The sequence below is a fragment of the Panthera pardus genome, unplaced genomic scaffold, assembly GCF_024362965.1.
Source record: "Panthera pardus isolate Hobbes unplaced genomic scaffold, ASM2436296v1 HiC_scaffold_12, whole genome shotgun sequence".
Classification (NCBI taxonomy): Eukaryota; Metazoa; Chordata; class Mammalia; order Carnivora; family Felidae; genus Panthera; species Panthera pardus.
In genome coordinates, this window is record NW_026526677.1 from 35,048,208 (window position 1) to 35,061,274 (window position 13,067).

The following is a 13,067-nucleotide window of genomic DNA, read 5'->3' on the forward strand; positions in this document are numbered from 1 at the left end:
TGTTATAGAAAGTAATGATATTTCAAACTGCTTTTATGGACAGGAAAACCCACAGATACAGATCGGGGCATTTTGGCAGATTATTTTTCAAAATATGCACTCTCCCTTCCCTTCTCTATGGAAAGATGGTTTTACCAGTTTGGTTGGTCATGTATTTTGCTGTAGGCAAGGGGATGTTAGCAGATGTGAGATGAGCAGAGGTTTAAAGTGTGCTTGTGGCGATGAACACGTCTTTTGCAAATCTGTTACATCTATGAAAAAGTAAATATGCCTCAGGGAGCTGCACCTCTTTCAATCTGGGACCAAAATAAGTTCATTCTGAGAATATCAGGATGAAATTTACAGCTAATCATGCAGCTAGAGACAGAGTCACTCAAGCAAACCCAGCCTGTGTCAGCTAACACCTTAGTAGACCTACAGTTATCACAACTAGAATAAATTGTTGCTTTAAGTCACTGAGTTTGTGTGGCTTGTTATACAATGCTATGCCTAATAAATATAGAAATTGGTAACAAAAAGGGAATACTGCTTTAGCAAAAAACTAAACTATGTGGCAGCAGATTATGATGTCAAGTAGAGAAGAGAGAGGAGGTTGTAAGCAAACAATTCTCCTCTTAATAATTATATAAAGAAGAGGGGAGTGATTGCAAGAATTTATTATCCAAATGTATGGAGCAAACTCTGCAGGGTTATCCATGAAAGAGAATTGAGAATTTAAGGTTATTATCACATTTACACATGGAGACATTATTAAAATATTTAACAAGTAGGAAAGAATAGGTACTATCCAACTTAAACGGGTACAACAAATAAAAATGAATTTTGGTCATAAACAGCTCATGTGGCTGTAATGGTGCAAACTAGTTTAACATACACTTTAATTCCAGATTCTTTAGCATGCCTCAGAAGTGGAAAATATTTCTTTATGTTGATCAAAAAAAAAAACGTAAAATAACAGCAAGTAATTTTTTCTAACAGAAAAAGATGTAAGAAATTTCTACTTATTCAATAACTTTGTTTATAATATTTTTTTCTTCTGCCCCCATACTACAGTGAGGACTCTTTTTCCCCCTTTTTTATCCTCTACTTTTATTCTATGATGAAAAATTAGGTTTGAGTCTCAGCTTTCAACCATGATGCTAAAATATAAAATATGAATCCAAGGTCAATATTCAATCATAATCTTTCCAGTTATTTTTGTGTGTGACTCTGTAAGGGTCTGTTCTGTTCACCTGCTATGTGTTGTACATAAGGGAATGAAGTGATATTTTGAATATTTGCCTATAATATTCTCCACTTTGAAAGCATTTCCTATTCTTTGTCTAATGAAAATACATTTTAGGCACATTTTACTTGTTATTCTCCATTTGCTCCACCAGGTTTTCTGTCTATTCTTTTCTGCCTTGTTCTGTGCCAAAGAGTCTGACCGTATGTTACAGGATATAAACTGAAGTTCACACTGGTTCCCAGTTAGATTCAGGAACTGACAGTAACTGGAAGTAGATCATAGGAAGAGAGGAGACAGATATTAGGGGGTCTTTATTTTTAATTCCCACAGCTAACTCTATTCACTTACTCCCACTGGGATGGTTATACTCTGATACAGATATCCATGCTGTATACCTGGTGGATATCCATCCACCATAATTTGTGTTATGTCCCAATTCATTTACCAGGGAAACCATGAGGCTAACAGCTTACTATGAGGTCAAGATCAAGAGAAAGTTTTGCAGTATACAAACAATAGCATTACTTGACTTACAAAAACAAAAAAAAGCAAACAAAAAGACAAAAAAAAATCAACTTCAGGATCCAAATGATAGTTGGGGTAACCCTGACAGATAGGAAAGGTGTATGGAGTCTCAGGGATGTTCCTTCCAATAGGAGAAACTGAATGGATTTCCCTAGGATTGTGGAATGATGCAACCCTGCCTATCTGTGTTAAATAGTCTCCATTTGAAAAGTGGGTCTGAGGCTGCTTCTGGACCCAGGTAAAGACTTATGAATGGGATACCAAGTGACAGTGGAAACAGATACCACAAACTCTGAGTTACCTGATCCACTAAATGATAAAGTGGGATGCACACAATTGCCTTTTATTCTTAAGCACAAGTAATATGAATGAAGTGATTAAGTTTGCCTGAAATACACAAAGAAGTTTAATGAAGAGAACATATACTCTAATAGTACCTATTTCACTGCTGTTATCTCTCCCTCAACACAATCCAGTGGCTCCATGAAGAATTCCCTGTGACCAATTGTTTAGAAAAGATAAAGCTCAGGCTTACTTTGCAGATGGGAATGTACTGTGTGTTGGCACTCTACAGGAAAAAGATGGTCCTTCCTGCCTTATAGCTGCCTTCAGGGATGTCTCTGAAAGACAGTGGTGAAAAAAATATTCTTCCAGTTAACAAATCTACAGGCAATGCATCTTGTGGTCTCCTTCAACATGAGGGACGGCCAAAAGTGTAGAGCTAGACGAATCAATGCACACTGTCTCATGAGTTGGCTAGCTGGTTAGGAAATTGGAGTTGAATTAGATTGGCATCGAAGTCTTAGGGTAAAGTGTAAAGTTAAACTTCTTGTAACGAAAACAAATGTGAAGATGTCTGTGTTCAACATAAATACTCATTAAATACAATCTATTAGTCTCTTCATAATCAGAGAGAAAAGATAATCCCTCCTTTGAAGGTGTTCTGCCTCTTTCTCAGACTCCAGAGTTTACTCGATGACTCCAGATACAAAATGGCTATGGTGGCTAGAATGGTGTATATCAATGAGCTTAACAACATTATTAGTTTACCAAGACTGCCTTGCTATTACCGTGTCTGAGTGACCCAAACGAAAACATTAGAGGCCAATGCTGAGTTCCTGTTATGGCTAGATTACTCAGAGAGACTAACCTGCCAACCAGGATGTAGGCTGTTTGATTTAGACATGTGAAGGAAGATGATGGCAAAGTTGCCTCAAAGAAATAGATACTTATTCTAGATAGATTTTTTTCTTGCCTGGACAAAAAGCATGTCTACCATCTTCTGGGCTTATAAAGTGTGTATTAATATACATGATATTCCATACAACATTGTCTTTATTAAGGAATTAGTTGTATTAAAATAAATGATATGTAAGTAATGGTAATAGGCTTACACACAGAATTGACTAATCTTACCATATTCAATCTCACTTGAAGAAGCTGACCTGATAGGATGGCCAACGGTTTATAGACATTAATTTTTGTCATTGGATAGGAAAATGCCTGGAATTTTGGGCCCTATCCTGTAGTATGTGATCTGTATCTTAAACCAGGAGCCATTTTATTTTGTGTCTTTTTTTCCCCATAGCCAGAATAGATGGGTCTAGAAACCAAGAAGTGGAGGCAAGTGTAGCTTATTTTAGTATTTTACTTAATAGCCCACTTATAAAGAAATTTTGTTTCCTCTCCCAACTACTTTGCAATTAATATATATGGAGGCCTGCTAACCTGAATAGGAACATTTCCACTAAGGAACCTAGTTATGGTTCTACTGAATTCTAACATACAAGCTCCTGTTGGGTTGCTTTTTTTTTTTTTCATGACTTTAACATCTCTCCAGGCATCATTAACCTTCAATAACTTCTTCCTTTCTCTTCTCTATTTCCAGATGTGGTAATAGCTTCTTGATGTTCCCAGACCCTGGGGACTTCAGATCGCTAGTTAGATACCTTTTCTACCATAAATAACCTTTCATTAAATTCTCTTCAGTTAAAATCTTTGAATTTCCCATCTGTTTCCTCCCAGTATTGTGCCTACTACGTACACCCATGAATTTCCTCCTGAATATTCTCTTCCTTTATTCCAGTTTTCTTTCCTTTAGTCCCTGTCTAATCTTCACCTGCATTAAAATGCCCCAAATTTATATCATTTCAATTGCATGACATTTTAACCAGGCATTAAAATAATATTCTTTAAAAAATGACAGTGAACCAGGGATTTTTGTCCCTGTAGACCACAGAACTACTTCAGCCTATTGGAATTTTCACTTTCATGGAGGGATTTCTTCTTAAGCATCTTTCTTATACACTTTTAGTAAACAAGGTCATTGAGCTACTTCAGTTTCTCTGGTTTAGTAAATATTAAGTCTAGAAAGGATTTTCGAGTTTAACCAAATCCAGTTTCTTTATTTGATCAGCCATGAAACCAAGGTAGGTCAAGCATAAAGTGATTTGTCCAAGATACCATGATTCATGCCAGCAGAGCCAGGTGGGGTCTCTGACTCCCAATATGTCAGTGACATATTACTTCTGGAAAAGATATATTATTTCTTAGATAAAAAAATTATACTACTAAAAAAGTGCATATTTCTTTAAATTTAAAAATGAATGTAAATGCATTTACAAGGGGCATGCCATAGAAAAGTGTAGCCATAATTATGCACATATAGATAAACCAGGGATTAAGTGGTCTGTTAGGGAAGATGGGCTTTCATTAAAGGATGGAACTTCTGAGTAGGGATAATGTCTCCCCAAATTATTGAATTAACTGTATTTCTCCAGATCAGACAAACTACTAAGTAACCCCGCTTCTGGCAAGGCCAATAGGCTCTCTAATTCTTACAGCCTTTGGATTTGGAGTTTAACATACAAGAATAACACAACTATAAATGGCCTGAAGGCAACTACATCCATTGCCTCTCTGATCAGGATTGAATTCCAGTGTCTGAGAGCTCCCAGAGATCTGTATACCCTAACTTGAGAGATGTCTTCAGAGAATAATAGCTTTGACCAAACCACACTAACAGACTCTAGCAGACAGCCCAAAGAGATGAGGTGATAGCTTGAGAAAATGGAAGAGGTTGGAGAGAAAAGGACCCGGTAGGAGACTTGCATTAGCTACAGATTGATCTTGATAGGGAAGATAATTTACAAAACAGAAATGTGCAAGGCATGTCTTTACATTTGAAAGCTTTGCTTTACCTATGAAGCAGTTTTACTTATTTTAAAAGAGAACTTTGGTTTCAGACCACCAATTTGGCTCCAGTTAAAAGTGAAACGAAGAGTATCAATCGTATTAAAGTTGGCAGGCCTGTCTTTGGCCACAAAGTCTTGCTTTTACAGTGTATAGGTTCATAAGGGTTAATAAGTACAGTTTATTTATTTTACAGCTAATTAGATGAGGTTATAGGGATGAGGTCCTAGTCCAATGCGACTGGTGTCCTTAAGAGGAAGAGACACCAGGGACCCACACACACAGAGAAAAGGCCTTGTGAAGACACAGCTATCAGGTGGCTGTCTGCAAGCTGAGGAGATGGTAGGCCTCTAGAGAAACCAAACTTTCTGCTACCTTGATCTTAGACTTCTAACCTCCAGAACCGTGAGAAAATAAATTTCTATTGTCTATGCCACAAAAGCGTAAATATGAGTTGAAACTTTCTATTATAATATATGAATTGTGGTTGTTCAGATTAATGCTTTATCAGTGTTTTTAATATCTCAGGTATCATTGCACTGAGGTCTTTGCAAGATAGTGTCTAATGCATTTAGAATTCTAATATTTAGTATATAATCCTGTGAACAGTTTCAATGAAAATAAAATAAACAAATAAAACAAATAAAAAGATGTACAACACCTGTCTGTACATTTCCTGGATCTATGTTATTAGGCATAGATGCATGTATAGATACATGTACACACTGATGACAGGGGTGTATATATACAGGGGTGTATATAGGTATACATATACCTAATGTATGTGCCAGCAACTATGAATGTGCACAAATGCTAGAAACCACAAACAAATGTAGAAACACATGCCTATGAGAATGTCCACAGTGGGACTATACAGAGAAATACATACTCACAAAAGGAGACATATATATATATGTGTGTGTGTGTATATATATATATATATACACACACACACATATATATACACATATACATATACATATATATATACATACACACACATATATATATACATACACACACACACATATATATATATACATACGTACATATATATATACACACACATATACATATAAATATACATATAAATTTCACTTCTTTCTAGAAAGAAGTCAAATTTATTAGGGAACTCAAACACCAGAAAATCTTTATCTTTGTACTCCTCCAAATAACTGATAGTGTAAGGAGAGATCACAGTGGACGTAATACTGTGAGGTAGAAAGAGCTGTCCTAGGTGTTCATTCAAAAGATGTTCTCTTTCTCCAGAGAAGGTTTCTTCCAGAGTTCTGTTTCCCCAAACTGTAATCAATTCCTCAATTCCTTACTCTGCGGGTTCAAGTTAATCTGAAAACACATAAAGGAAACTCTCAATTTACTACCACATTTTGAGAAGATTCCTTTTTCTTTTTTTTCAAGGATTCTAGAGTTTAGCACCTTCATTATCACCCACTTCACTTTCCTGGCATACCTAGTTATTCTTGTTTTGCTCATTCAAGTAAGGGAAAATAGTAAAAATACAGCCTGCACTAACGTATTTTTTTAAAAAGGCAAAATTTCTTTCTTTCAGACCCACTCAATCTTTTAAACATTTCCTGGGCTAATGTGCTCATGTATAAAATTCAATGGCTGAACCCAAATCCAGTAAGAAAATTTATTTAAACATTAAGTCATGATAGCAAGAATCCCTAGCCACATCTATTTCAGGAATGAAGACTAAATACTAACAGTATTGATGTGTTACCCACGCTTTCACTTGCCAAGATCTCTGCTCCGTTTCCATTACTCTTTCTCAAAAAGAACATGCCCCATCGCTCCTCAACGACCAACCTACAGTGCATTTGGCTTATCTGGGAAATACAGCCATCTTAGAACATGGAAACTGGGGAACACAGAGACATCAGGTTTCAGATGCAGATGACTATTTCAGTAAAGAACATGAGTAGGAGCTTTGGAAAGTTTCTGCCCAAATATTCCTGTGAGTCTTGGGACATATATTAGAATAGCCAAAGAGGAGAGGATCTGAAATTTAAAGGATGGATGTTTATCATCTTAGATGTGCTGCTCCTTTAACAATGGGTAAGAGTAGAGCCTGAGGAGAGCTAAAACTGCTCAGTATTCAATTTTGCTGTTTCCTTGAAACTTAGGCAGGACCAATCTGTTAAATATATGTCACGGAGTGCCTGTGTGGCTCAGTTGGTTGGGAGTCCAACTTCGGCTCAGGTCATGATCTCACTAGTGGGTTCAAGTCCTGCTTCCGGCTCTGTGCTGACAGCTCAGAGCTTGGAGCCTGCTTCAGATTCTGTGTTTTCCTCTCTCTCTCCCTTCCCCCACTTGCACTGTCTCTCTCTGTCTCTCAAAAATGAATAAGCATTAGAAATTTTTTTTTAAAAATTAAAAATACATGTCACTAGACTTAGGTGGATGAAATATTCATCTAATAGCCATATTTTACATAATAATAGTGTTATTGTGGTAGGGTCCCTCCCTAAGGAAAGAAAAAAAAAAAAAAAACAAACAAACCTCAAGGTAACCTGGCTGTATGCATATGTAACATCCCTCAGGACCTTGTCACAGGAGACCACTTAATCAGACTGCATGTTTGTGTGTTACCATATATGGAAGACAAAGAAGTAAAAATATATAAACAGCTATGCCACGTGGGCTCAGTTCTTTGAGTACGAACCCAATTGAGCAGTGCCGGCAGGAATAAAGTGGCTTCCTGGCAAGAAAAGCCTCTGTGTCATGACTCTATGTGCGAGAATCTTGCTACATTATGGATTGGCTGGAATAAAAAAAAGAAAAAGAAAAAAAAAAAGAAGCACATGCCCTTGCTTTTTATTCTCTCTTTTGGTAAAGATACTGCCAATAGAAGCTAGAGATATGCTCATTGCACAACCAGGAGTAGAGTTTACTAGCCCTGTGAGGATCAAGGGTAGACGTTGCTGGCTATAAGTATATAGCATCACCTGTTCTCAAGACACTGCTGTGTCTAAGTGGCAATAAGTAGAATGGTGTACTCAAAGGATTAAACAGTTGGGTTTGATGAAAAAAAAAAACACATGCACACAACATTTTCATTTATTTTCATGCTCTCATGGTACATGGTATAGAAACTGTTGGACCAATAATTTCAGTATGAAACTTCTGGCCTTCTGACATGCACACACTCTAGAGATATAATGGAGCGAGAAAAAGAGACACAGAGCCAGAGAGAGAGACATACAAAGAGAGAATAAAAAATATCTGTGGAATACGTTAAGTTGGAAAGGCAGCTAACTTAATGAGCCTCGGAAGTCTCAGCTTGCACAGAATCAAGAGCAGTGGCATTGCTCTCAAGTGATGTTATCATTCTCTACCCACCACGTTTGCAAAATTACTTGGTTATTTGAATCCCAGCATATACTTTCAAACATTTCACAGCAGTATCTGAATAAAATACAAAATATCATTTTGGAGGTTTTGAAAATCCACACGGAAGAAGGTGTCAGTTAAACTGAATCCAAATTCTGTTTCCTCAGTGAAATCATCAGACAACCCAAACACATCCTGTTCCCTTCTTGCTAGGATCTTAAATGCTTTTCTTGGTAGTAGTTATCACTGTTAGTAATTATGTGTTTAATTGCATGCTATGTTGTTTACAGTTTGTCTCTTCCACCAGAATTCAGGCTGTGTTAAGACAGGGCTCTGGCATTTTCCTGCAGAAGCAAACTCCAAAATGCTAGTTAAACACATGGATTCTACAGAGTATCAGCAGGCTAATGTCCGGCTTGTCTCCTCACTACAAATGTAACCATTGGCAAATTATGCAACATCTTTGTAATTCAGTTTCCTCCTCTATAAAATAAGGACAAATATAGTGTCTACTACCCTGGGGGTTGTGAAGATTTAAGAAGTTAGTTTACAAAGAAACATTTTGAACAGTACCTGGATCATAAGAATATTCATGCTTTATTATATTTTTTCTTTATTATAGTATTTTCAGTCGGTTGTATACTTCCTGGCACATTCTGAGTATACAAAAAGTGATTCTAGAATAGTTTGTCTAATTTTTTTAAGATTAAATGATAGGAAAGACATCATAGACATCTTCTTTGATCATTATCAAACGATTTTAGCCATGGATCCCATTAAAAAAATTTAATGTTTGTTTATTTTGGAGATGGAAAACAGAGCGTGAACTGGGGAGGGGCAGAGAGAGACAGAGACAGAGACAGAGAACCCAAAGCAGGCTCCAGGCTCTGTGCTGTCAGCACAGAGCCCAATGCAGGGCTCAAACTCACAAACTGTGAGATCATGACCTGAGCCAAAGTCAGACGCTCACCCAACTGAGCCACCCAGGTGCCCCTTCATGGATCCCATTTTTAAATTAAAAAAAATGCATATGAGATACCAATGTGTTAGCCCAATAATACCGGAAATAAAAGAGAAGATACCATAATTTAATGTGGAGGAGAAAAATTTGTGGAGCTCAGAGTTCTACTCTTTACCTCCTGAGAGTTCCTTTACCCCCTAAGCAGTTCCAGAGTTTTCTGCCAAGAGACTAAGCATCCACAGAAAGGAATAGGAAAATCAATAATTTCAATCCAACCCATAAGGATCAAGAGGAAAAACTTTCCTATGTCCAGTCAAGAATGAAATCCTTCTGGTTACCTGTCCACTGAGTATATTTTGTCCTCACATTTTTTTCAAAAACATATTTGCATTGGGCACTAGGTAGACACAGTCTTTCTCCCTTGTGTGTGTGTGTGTGTGTGTGTGTGTGTGTGGGCGTATGTAGCTACATGTTTAAAAAATATGATACCTATATTTTGTCAAAAAGTTATAGACATTAAATAAATCAATTCAAAATTTATCAGTGCTAATTTAAGCAAGTAAAAGAATGTATCAAATTTACGTCATAGCATACAGTTAAATTAATCTAGTGCTTTCTATTGCTAAAGAAATATACATATTTCTTTTAAAATCATTCAAAAGCCACTCCTATTATCAATTGCTTTTTTGGTAGAACAAATGATGGAATGAGTCCACTACAATGAACAGTTAAGGATGCATGGTTTTGTGTATCTTTGAAATAAAACAACACTCAGTGCTACAATGCCCACTTGATCATGCCAGAAATTAAAAGATGCAAATTTGAATATACTGTCATATCTCAGATTGAAAATTTAGAACAGACTTGAAGAAAACAAATAGTAAAAAGTAAGCTTGTTAAAATTTGATTCTCCATCCAGAAAAATATTAGACTAATTTTTTTTTTTTTGTCAGTACATTACTCCCAAGTAATTCCTGGCAAAATCAGCCTGCTTCCCCTGTCAAGTCTTACAAATACTTCAAAAATATGTCATGCTAATGTGAAATGTTGACGAATTTTGCTTTATATTGCATAGGGTGGAGGAGGGTAGAATGAGGGGTAGACCCTAAAAATAAATTTCCTTGGGCACCTGGGTGGCTCAGTTGGTTAAGCTTTGACTTTGGCTCAGGTCAAGATCTCATGGTTTGTGAGTTTGAGCCCTGCATTGGGCTCTGTGCTGGCAGTTCAGAGCCTGGAGCCTGCTTCGGATTCTGTGTCTCATTCTCTCTCTGCCCCTTCCCCACTTGTGCTCTGTCTTTCTCTGTCTCTCAAAAATAAATAAACGTAAAAATTTTTTTTTTTTAAATTTCCTGATTCTCTGTTATAAACCTGTAAGGATAGTTAAGCCTCTCCCCTGAGAAAGGTGAAAAATGAAGGAGACTTGTGGGCTGCAATATTCATTCACAGAATCACATATTTTTAAGAGCTGTGAAGGGGCGTGACGGAGCCAGCAGAGATTTCTGATCCCTCATTTTACCCTGAGCACTTCATCTGGAAACTTTAAATATCATCTATAAAACTGGTTCTTTCTGGATCCTGGGTGGCTCAGTTGGTTAAGCATCATACTTTGGCTCAGGTCATGATCTTATGGTTAATGAGTTCAACCTCCGCATGGGGCTCTGCACTGAAGTACTAAGCCTTCTTGGGATTCTCTCTCTCCCTCTCTCTTTGCCCTTCCCCCACTCGCTTTCTCTCTCTTTCTCAAAGTAAACTTAAAAATTTTTTTGAAAAACACTCTTTTTTTTCTCTCTCTCTCTCATTCTTTGTCTCTAGCTGTGCTATGAAAAATGTGAAAATTAGATCACAAATGACACTAAATTACTCTTTAAGTAAAGTTTCTATATTTTAAAACAATAATTCAGTACTAGTAATAGATTTCTAATTCTCCAGATCGCTAAATTGTTTTGATATGTCATAACCAAAGCTGTGTATCCCAAAATGGAAGGTTACCTATTGATCTGAGCTTTTATTTAATGTTTTAATATACAAAATCTATATCCCTCTAAAGCCTCTGGTTCCACACCTGAAAGGCATTTTTGAGACAATGTACATGGCACAGGGCCCACCACTTACATTATTTTGAATGTGCTTATTGTGTCTTTGTGCACTTAGTTTGTAAAACCAATGTTTGTTCACACTTTTTCTTTGCAAAAGGTATCTACCCAGAAAAAGTGAATACATTCAGGGCAGAGAACTGTTCTTCCCAGTCCACCTTCCACTATCTGATTTACACAGAAAATAATGTTAAACACTTCTAACAAGCCAACAATTTTTCTAAGTCGTCGTAATTCCATGAGATATACATAGGAGAAATGTCTTTAGAATGCTATGCATAACCTACTTCAATCATTCATCCAAAAATTATTTTTCAAATAGCCTGCCTAATATCATTTGTAATGAATTGTTTAGCTAAGTACTGAATTATTTGTTTTTTTAGCATTACATAGACTTACTAGTATAAAGTAAATAGAGAAATAAAACTCAAAATAAATGATATAATCAAGTTAGCACAGACTCCAGACTTGAGAAAAGTGGATCTAACTGGTTGCTTAGACCAAACATTTATGGGACAGTTGTAAGTTTGATCCTAATAATGCTAAGGATCCATAGAATTTTATAAGCCACAAAATGATTTTAATAACTGGATCATAGAAGGATTATAAAATAGAGTGCATTGGAAACATTAACTGTTACATAACACTGGGTTCAAACAGATGAATTCATACTTGTCAAGTTACTGAGAAAGGCAACATAGTTTTTATGAAATTATATCTGTGGACACCTATTCCAAATAGATTATTTTTGAAGGATCAGAATTGGTCTGTTATATTTTAGGGGAAAAAATAGACTACTTTTATTTATGTAAATAAATACATACAAATTATGTGTATAACACATAAAATTATTTTTAACTGTAGTCTAAAAGTATATGAAGAAACTAGAAACTGAGTGTATAAAACTCAGCTTTTGATTCTATCTGAACAGTTGTTTATTTGTTTATAGTTTTTTTTTCTATATTTATTATTCCTTAGAAGCTGTTCAATTGTTTTTCTGTGTGTGTGTGTGTGTGTGTGTGTGTGTGTGTGTCTCACTTTCTAGTGCAAGGATACTTTTGAAATTTCTTTCAAAATATTTACAAAAAATAGAAGAATTAAAATTAATATAATTTAATAAATAAAAATCTATATTCCTAGCAATTTAACAATTATTTTTTGGCTTGACAAATTATAAAACAAAGTCACAAAGAAAACTAACATGAGACATTTTTAAAATTTAATACCATATATTTCTACTTATGAAATGTGCAAAAATATTTTGTTTCTAAATGGCAGGATATTTTAATAATGATTCTGAGAAGGATCTAAACAAACCATTTATCTCTGATCTGTGCAAACAAAAGAGTAAGAAATGTCATATTGAAAGAAATAAAAGTTAAGTCTTTTCATGGTACAATAGACTTTGTCAAATACAGAGTGATGGTAGTTGAAATTCAAAATGATTTCTTCAGTTGCCTTATTTTTTGAGGCATAGGTCTAAGAGTTTGTATTTTAACCTCTCCCAAAGTTCTATTTATCTATTCTGTTTCATAAGAAAAAAAATGTGTGCATGCTTTATTTTAGTTTTGTTTTTGTTTCCGTTTTTATGGGAGGGAAGCATTTCCCTCACTCTCAAACTTTTGTGGTCTTCACATAAACAAATGGGATCATGTCATAAGCCTAACACGAGGCAAGGTGTGTGTAAAGTGCCAGGTGAGGAAATTGTGTGACC